We start from the raw sequence: 10,017 nt of genomic DNA, 5'->3' as shown, positions 1-10,017 counted from the left end.
ACTTGAACTTTCGAACTTTGCCCTTTTTTTTTAGTCATCCCATTAGACCCTCTTAATACTTATATTTAAAGTAAGCACGTCATACCTTTGTCGCATTTCGAAATTCCAGTAAAAAAAAATAATAATCCAAAGAAGCTCTGAACACAAGTAATTCCAGAAGAAGGAAGTGCTTTAAAATATATGACCGTGGAAAGTGAGAAGTATGAAAAATAAATTTTACGACTCAAGTTACCGGTGGGACACCGTCTTTTTTTTATTCGAATTCTCAATGTCTTCAGGTGAGCTCATCTGAAGTAAAACGAATTTACGAGCCGATAATTATTCCAAACACGTTGTTAAAACTCTGTGGGAAATGAAAAACTCAACAATTCACAATTGATTTCGGAACTGTTTGACTTCGAAATAAATAACTTAGAGGTGTCAAATAGAAATACTGATATCTTATCAGCTGTAACAGGGACAATGTACGATTTGAACTGAAGTCAGTCAGCACGTTTCAGCAGTCAACCATTGGTTTATTTAACTCAGTTACTTATTTTTAAAATCACGGATGTGTTATAGTGTTTATGCAAGTGCAATTTGCGTGTGCACTTTTTTCTATCATTTGAATCGAAATTTGTACGAACTGAAGTTTCTTGGTAATTCTATGAAAATGTCAGCTTTCATCAAAATTTAAAAGATAACAAAATATTTTGCAACGTTATAATAATACTGTAATGTTAAATACTATTATTTTAAAACTTTTTTTCTTCCAATTCCCACCTGGGGAATGACGTTTCGTCGTGCAGGCATCTGAAGGGCAGATTTGTTGGCAACTCATTCAGGGGCACCGTATTAGGTGGGCCAACGTTGCTCCCCAGTGACGTATCCAGCGGGGGGTCATAGGGGTCATGACCCCCCCCCCCAAATTGAAAAAATTTTTTAATTTTTTTATTAGTTTAATAGTGAACCAGAAACAGGACTTGAAGTGCCCAACGATCTTTCCAAGATTATTATTGCCTGTGACATCGATTTGTACCCATCAATCAATATGTTGTTGAGAATTTTAATAACTCTGCCAGTTAGTGCAGCAACAGCAGAACGTTCCTTTTCAACTCTTCGACGTCTCAAAACTTCGCTTAGGGCAACTCAAAATCAAGAACGATTAAATGGGCTAGCATTATTAAATGCTGAAAAAATCATTGACAGATTTGCCTAAGTTTCTAAAAAACGCATTACATTTGTTATTTAAAGATTTTGAATACTTGAATTATTTATATATTGTTCTATTGTTCATTATGAAAAAAATAAATGAGAAGACTAGCATTAAAAACCCCAGTTTTTTTTTTCTAAAAATTTTTTTTAAAAATTTTGGGGGTGGGGGAGGAATTTGAGTCTATGACCCCCCCCCCTTAGTAAAAATTTCTGGATCTGCCCCTGTTGCTCCCACAGTAAGAACAGATAGTACAGGAAATGAAAGAACATCCATGACTTGCCCGGGATTCGAATCAAGAAATTATTTTAAAGCTTGAATTATCTATTTTGATAAGGTAGTATACTTAGTATACTTGAACTATCTATTTTAATAGTGTACTAAATTATATCTTTCAATTAAAGAAGCCTTAATAGATATATGACACTTTTTCAGAATATTTTTTTTAGATATTTAGTGTAATTTTTCGATCATTTGTGCAAAGTAAGCGATCATTTGTTTCTTCATGATTGTAGATAAGTTATCTAGAAATATTAACATTTTTGCCCTCATCGTGAAACTTTTTATCAGAAACTTTTAAAATTACTATTTTATATTTTTACTAAGGTCATTTAATACTGAATAAATAAAAATTTCCAAACGACTGACTTTACATATTAACTGACAAATATTTTATTCAACTGTTAAATAACTACATTTGACTTTTTCATATGCTTTTAAAGAGACATTTACTTGGTTTTATTACTTTTTTTTATTAGTTTCGTTAGTTGCTTTCAATTTTAATTTTTATTATAATAATCAAAGGCTACAAAATTCTGCACAAATTGCTTGATTCTACTTCTCTAGTATTTTTGAATTCAATTAGGTTTCGTGCTTTTCCTCTCCATGTAACACAAATGCGGGTTAATTCCATCAAATAGTCCGGCACCAAAGGTTGTTTATCCCAATGCTTGATTCAAGAGTTCTCTTGTCTTCTGGAATGCGTTCAAAACTACGAGATTGCGTAGTTGAACATTAATAGTCGTAAACAGGGCCGTAATTACGCCGGGGAAGTCATGGCGTTGCCCTTAGGCCCCCAAATAAGGGAAATAAAATTTTTCAAAATGAGGGTATCTAAATTAGGGTAATATAAGGGTAGGGTAAATTCAAAATTAGGGTAATAAAATCTATTCATTCTTATCTCTTGTTAAAGTTAAAAAGAAAATGTAAAGTAATAATTGCTAAAAAGAAATTTTTTAATTTGAAGCCATAAGTTTAGATCCCTCTTTCATGAAATAGGGAGTAGAGAGAAGATTCTTTCTTCTCTCTGAAGAGCATAACTCTGAGCAGAGAGGGGTGTAAGCGATCAAAGGCATTCAGTTGATTGTATATATTACTTCAGCCTGTTGTAGTTGATCGTTGTTTCATCAATGATCTATGACTCTGTTCACTAAAAAAGAATACTATGTATTATTTACATTTGCAAATGTTGTGGACAAGATTCCTTCCCTTTGAAATCTTTCGAGGAAAACCATTCAACGGCCATTGACCATTAACTATTCAATGTCATTTCTGCTTTTGCAAAAAAATAAATATATTTCCATTTGTGAGAAAAGGAAATTTCTCAAGAAAGAAAACACGCAGGTCCCTTATTGATGTAGAATATATGCTTTGTTTTACTAAAAAAACTTGAGCATATAAAACAAATTTTAGTATACAAAATCTGCCTAAATTTATCAAAAGACTTGTAATCCTTAAAGTCATAAAAAATCGTAATATCTTTCAACACTATTAAAAAAAGTGTCCCAATGAATGTCCGAAAAATAATTTTCGAGTACACACTTCGAAAAGTTACTTCTGTAATAATTATTTTATTATTAAATGATATGAATATTAAATACTAAACTTATTAAAACATTTTCAATTAATTATTATTTTTGTTGTTTTGAAGACAATGGCTAGTTGATATTTAAACTAAGGAAGCCCACCCAGAAAATTATGCCCGGAGTGGCGAAGTTACGGTACTGGTCGTAAACTCAAAATTTGATAGGCTGTTCACTGCCAGGTTTAAACAAATTAAAGTCGTTTACTCAATTATTTCGAGCAAAGACTAAATTTTCCATGTTAATTTACTTAACGTTTAACTTTAAAAAAATACCATTTAGTCTTTTTCAAAATTAGCAATAATTATAATTTAAAATACAGGAATGGTGTACCAAGTACGTGATGAGAATAAATAGGATACATCTTCGACAGTTACTATCAATTCAATGTATGTTTGCCATTTTATACTTCATATTGTTAAATATTTTAATAAAACTTATAGTTGATACGTATACAGACTATGTAATGTTGCATAAAACATAAAAGTTAGTCTTAAAATGTTAAAGAAATCTAGATGACAGGCAGGATAAGAATTGAATAATTACATGATAAAATAAAATACATTCAGTGTAATCTTCCAAAAACAATCGAAAGTTCAACTACTCTCAGACTAGTTAAAAGGATCCAAATTGGACTTCAACTTTGTATCTGATGACAATACAAAGTTCAATAGTTTCTAGATTGCTACAGGCAGTATTTATGATCATTTTATCGCTAATCAAAGTTTCGACGAAAACTTCCAATACCATATTTTTACCTGATGGTAAGTCGTGGTTATATCGTTTTATGATCCTTATAAGCAGAATTTGTTGTCATACTCGTACTATCATAATAAAATTTATAATCAAGCAAATTTCCGACTACTTTCAAAATCGCTAAAAGTTATAATTTTTTACTGCACCTCTATGCCTCAGGACAATATAAAATTCAATCGTCTCCAGACCACAGCAAACAGAATTTACCGTCATTCTATCATGGAATAGAATTTAACATTAATCAAAATTTCGAACACTTTCTGATTGATTGGAAAGATTAAATTGCAACTACACCGCAACAGCTGCTGTAAATTGTAAAAGCAATTCAAGTTCCTATCGTCTCCTGACCACTACAATGAGATAATCCTCAAAAGAAATTTCGGCCATTTTAGAAATGGAGAGATGACGTCAATACCGGCCACTATATGAGCTATAAACACATTCCCAATATTAGTTAAATAGATTTTTCCCTTCAAATATTACACGTCGACGCTATTAATGTAGTTTCTGTGTTCGGGTACAAGCACTGTCCATCAGTTACATATAAAGAAAGTAACATACAAAATAAATAAGTTAAAGCCTTATGTTTTTCGAGTTAACTAAAGTGGAAAAAGTAACCATTTTTGTCAGGCCTAAACTAAAAAATCAAAGGCAACCTGAATCACTGTCGAAAAACGATAAGAAATTATTTTACGAAGTACAAAATATTTTACAAAAATAGTATGAATGAAGATTAATACAAAAATGCGCACAGCGTTTCTGTTAGGTCTGACAAAAGAATAAAAAAAATTTCTATTTAGTTCTTGTAAAACAAAGCTTTAAATTTATGTTAGTTGCCTTTGAAGAATTGTAATTCCTTTATTTAATGAAAAAGGCACAGAGAAATGTTTTGTTTAGCAAATTAAGCGATAAACTAGCTTTTACTCTTTATATTTATTTTCCACCTTTTTCACATTCTTTTTCATTTTTAATATTATTACACCATAGAATTACGAAATTTGGTAAGGGTCACAAATTATAAATGACAATTCATGAATTATGAATTTAATAGCAATCAGCTATTTTTGTATAATAAAAAGACGTAATTTATTTTATAAATATTTTTATAGCTCTCATTAAAAAGAATTTTTTGATGCAATGAAATCACTGTGAAGAAAAAAGTATTTCTTCTCACTAATTTGAAAATGAAGTTGTTTTAAATGATAATATAATATCCCATTGTTTAAATCATCTTTCTTGATGAGATCATTAAAGACGAAATATCTAATCACTTATTCTCACGATAAACTGAAGCATTTGTTTATCAACCTTAAACACGCTCTCAACAAGAACTAATTGCATTATTTTCTAAACTCATCTTTCAACAATCTTTCTTTAAAAATTACATCCAAAGGGTGTAGTAGGTTCATTAAGTGCAAACTAAAAAAACGATTTCTCTCCGAGATAAGCAGAGCCAATTATTTTTGTTTACTTTTAACCATTCTTTCTGCTCTAAATGAAAGGGTCACATAGATCCACAGCTTATAAAGTATTTTATGTATAATGAAACTTCCTCATTCTTAAATATGTTTGTTGGAGGGAAAGTGTTTAATATTTTATGGCTCACACAGGATGATGCAGATGACCATCTCATTTTTCACCGTTATATTGTTACTTATTAATGAATTGAGGAAATGCTATTTTTATGAATGCTATAAAATGAATAGCAGAATTAAAGTAATGAGTTAGGTAATTATGTCTGTTTAATCAATGAAGTTCAAGAAGTCAAAATATAGGTCAACTTTATTTTCCCCGTTAGTTTAAACTTCTAAACTAATCCGGATTTAAACAATAAAACAGCGGGTCTTCAAATTATTTTTGCTTGAAGAACAGGTCAAGACACGTGTGACCATTAGCACATTCCTCTTAAAATATAAGAAGTAATATACAGTAAGCCATAAAAGTTTGCGTACATTGACAAAAGTAATATCAAACTCGAATTTAAAGGGCGAAAAAAGCGGCATTTTTAAAATTTTATTATTTTAAATCCTTAACGTCAGTTAGTAACTTTAGAATTATTTGACAAAAATATTTTCATGCCCAATAATTTATGCACACTAATTTTTAAAAGATAATTGGACAAAAATCAAGGCCAATAAAGTTTGCGTACAAGCCAGAAGGGGCGGGGAATTTCTTATCTTAATTTCAAACTTGAAAATGCAAATCAGATTACACTTTCAAGGTCATTGAGCTTCAAATCTATTTTCGAGTTAATGGGAAGTTGCTAGTGCTATTTTCTTTGACGAAAATGTCACTTAATAAGGAGATTCCTTTAGCTACAAGACAGTTAATTATAAAATTGAGAGATGAAGGTAAAACTCTTCGCTATATAGGTAAAATAGTTGGGAGAGGCCTCATTCTAGTGTGCAAAGAGTTATTCAAAACTACCTTGATACTGGAAATCTTGCTGTAAAACCAAGATGTGGAAGACCTAAGAAGCTTACCCAGAGAGAAGAAAGAAAAATTCTTTTGCGAGTGAAACAAAATCCTAAACTTTCTGCTGTAAGTATAACAAAAGATATTATTTTAACAAGCAATAAGGAAATTTCCCCTGAAACTGTAAGAAAAGTACTGCGAAAGGCAAATTAGCACGGACGCGAATCTATGTCTAAGCCATACATTTCTAAGACGAATAGAATGAAAAGAATTGCTTTTGCAAAAACTAATTTGAATTCCTCGGTAGATTATTGGAACAGTGTAATTTGGTCAGATGAAAGTAAATTATTTAAAGTCAATGGCCACCCTATTGTATGGAGTAAACCGGGAACAGAACTGAATCTGAGAAATTTAAATCCAACTGTTAAACATGGAGCTGGTGGAGTGATGGTATGGGGGTGTATGTCTTCGAATGCAGTTGGAAATTTGCATATTATTGATAAAGTCATGGACAGGTATGTTTATTTGGATATTTTGAAGAAAAATCTACCAGGAAGTGCTCGAAATTTAAACCTTTCTAATACCTTTATTTTCCAACAAGACAACGACCCTAAACATACTGCTAAAATTGTGAAGGAATATCTTCTCTATCACACTCCGCGACAATTACCAACTCCTCCACAGTCACCAGACCTTAACTCGATTGAACATTTGTGGGCAAAATTGGACAAACGAATTCGAAAACACTATATTACTTCCGGAAATGAGTTAATATGCAAATTGCAGGAAGAATGGACGAAATTTACGTCAGATGATACACAGAAACTACTACAGTCAATGCCTAGACGTCTGCAGGCTGTTTTAAAAAATAAAGAGTACGCAACAAAATATTAAAATAACGCTCAAAACTTTTATTTTTCATTTTTTCTTAAGTGTACGCAGACTTTATTGGAGTGTATTGCTGCGTTTTTTTTTTCGTAAAAATTTATTTTTGAAAATTTTTTTAAAATATTGCACTTATATTTTTGCTTTTTATTGTAGCTTACAATTGTAGCTATTACAGGAAAACATACTGATTAAAATGTTTCTTTGATGTTTAAAGTGCTTTTTTAATTTAATAATCAGTCCGTACGCAGACTTTATTGACTAAATGTATATACTATATAAAAATAAAAAAAATTAAAGTCAATTCTTACTTAAGTCAACAAAGAAAAATTTTATTTCGCACTACTCTCTTGTCTGAAAGGCTAGGCTTCCCATGTACTATTGAAGTCATCTAACAATTCATCTTCGGCACAAGGCACATACTGCAGGAGAAGGCTGTAACAGTAATTCTCTGGATTTTTGGCATCTATGATATACGAAACAGTCACACATGCTGGTCTACTTCTGACTGCCATTTTCGCATTGCAAAATTCAAATTCTAAATATCTTATATATGAGAAATTTTTTTCTTCTATCTAAAACTGAAATTAATTAATAAAATTTAATTAATGAATTAATATTTGAAAAAACTGTATTAACACAAAGTGCCATCCACTACAAGATTAAAAAAAAAATGTATTTGAACTTGAGTGGATGAATAAAAAGTATTTTATAAAGGATTGAAAATTTGAACACGATATATAAATACAGGGTTCTAAAAAGTATAATATATAATTCTAAAAAGATGGGAAAAATGTTAGGAAGTGATAGTAGGGGAGAGTGGGGTCAATTGTAACAGGGTACGATTGTAACAGAGCAAAAATTTCGAGTGTCGGGTTCTAGATTTGGTTCCTAGGTGGCGCACAAGGTGTATTTAATAAATCTACATGTACACCCCTGATGGCAATCATTTTTATGTACTTTTGAAAGAGTTAGATCACAAAAGATATTTTCACGCCAAGCAAGTACTTTTTTTGATATTAGAATATTATATTGTAACAAAGTAATTTTGTTTAAACAAATAAAAATTAGTAACCGAATATGTAAGTGGACACCTTCATTAACATTTCAATAAAAAAAGATTAGTTTTGCTAATTAACTAGCATTGTTTTTAACAAATGAAGCTGAAGTGGCGTCTTGGGGACAATTGTAACAATCAGTAAAGGGACGATTGTAACAGCTGAAAATAAATAATCTTATGTTTACAAACCATTACTTAACTCTTTAAGAACCACCAATAGTTTCCTATATCATTTATATTATGTTGCATGTGCATTATTTTATTTGTCACCTTTCACAGCATAAATTAAATTTTTTAACCCCTTAAAGTTAAAAGCTTAACCCTTTAGGTCTCTGCTCATTATTATTTTTACTCCTAAAATATCACTACTATTTTGATCAATAAAGAAATATATCACAACTATGACACTATGTATAATTAACTATGTTTTAGTTGAATTTATGAACTGTTACAATTGACCCCGTAAGTGGGGACAATTGTAACAAGTGCTCGACTGTCGAAAATTGTTAATAACTAATGTAATAACATTTAAAATTAGGTATTTATTCTTTTTTCTAGTAGAGGAGAGTCTACTTTACTCGTCTGTCAATTAATACTAATAATATATTGGATTTTTTGTTAGTTAAAAATAGTTAAGTAAAAAATGTTACAATTGACCCCACTCTCCCCTACACACCCAGACAAACAATTTTTATCAAAGAATGCATGGTCGAAAACAAAACGCAAAACCGCTAGAGGGCGTCAAAGTTTATGTTCTTATATGAGGCAAAAACACACAAAGAACGATGAAGTTAAGTTATAAAAGCAAATTTAATGGCATGTGATTACAATAAGTGTTCAAAACAGTAGCCGGCAGCGGCTATGCTGGGTACAACGGCGAAGAAAAGATAGGCGAACTTTCCCTGCAGCGGAAGAAAGCTTGGCGACAAATAACGTAGCGCAGTAACTCGCAATAGGAATGGAGCTTTATCGTTTGCATGAAAAAATTTTCCACATGCGCCAGCATCTTTGCGTTTTGTTTTCGACCATGCATTCTTTGATAAAAATTGTTTGTCTGGGTGTGTACTATCACTTCCTAAAATTTTTCCCATCTTTTTAAAATCACCCTGTATATATAGAGAGAGTGTAAACTAATATATGGATTGAAAAAGATTCAGATAATTTTTTACTGTTCCGAATTCCTTCCTACTTTGAAATTTAGCTCGCATTAAATCTACGTCATTTGTTTTAGTATCCTTGTAAGAGTTGAAGTAAAAAAACTAAAAGTTGCTAATTATTATTGCAATGAGAAAGAACAAAAGCGTTTTTCAAACTTTGATAAATTACTCCTCTATAAACAGTGGCATACGCAGGCATTTTTTAGCGAGCTGTTAATGCTATTCATATTTCAATTCTTAAAATTTTTCTAATTTCTCTTGATATACTTAAAAAATTATTTTATAACTTCAGAGGTGTTTAGGTCATGCAATTTCTAATACTTATTATTAAAAGTAAAAGCTTTCAGAGGTTCGTGGGAACGACAGTAAAAACGAAAGAAAAATATTGTTTTTAAACACCCCACGCTAAAGCTTATTGTTATAAGCTTGTAACTTTTATCGATTACTTTGGTTATTACATGGAATGACTGCATAAAATTTCGTAAACTTTTCATGAAGGTATGAATATTTAATTAAACATTATTTCTTTAGATTACGTGTTCTAACAACATCGATGAAAATATTCAATAAAATTAATTCATACAAATTTAAATTAATAACAAAAATACCATTTAAAAAATTGTTCGAGGTATGAGCTCTTAAAGTAGTCATTTCATACAGAGCATGAGCGGAAACATTAAAAAAAAATTT

The sequence above is a fragment of the Parasteatoda tepidariorum genome, chromosome 7 (genome assembly GCF_982258835.1).
Source record: "Parasteatoda tepidariorum strain Cologne lab strain chromosome 7, Ptep-v5.0, whole genome shotgun sequence".
In the NCBI taxonomy this organism is placed as follows: domain Eukaryota; kingdom Metazoa; phylum Arthropoda; class Arachnida; order Araneae; family Theridiidae; genus Parasteatoda; species Parasteatoda tepidariorum.
The sequence above is the reverse complement of the archived record's forward strand: the minus strand, read 5'-3'. Positions refer to the sequence as shown.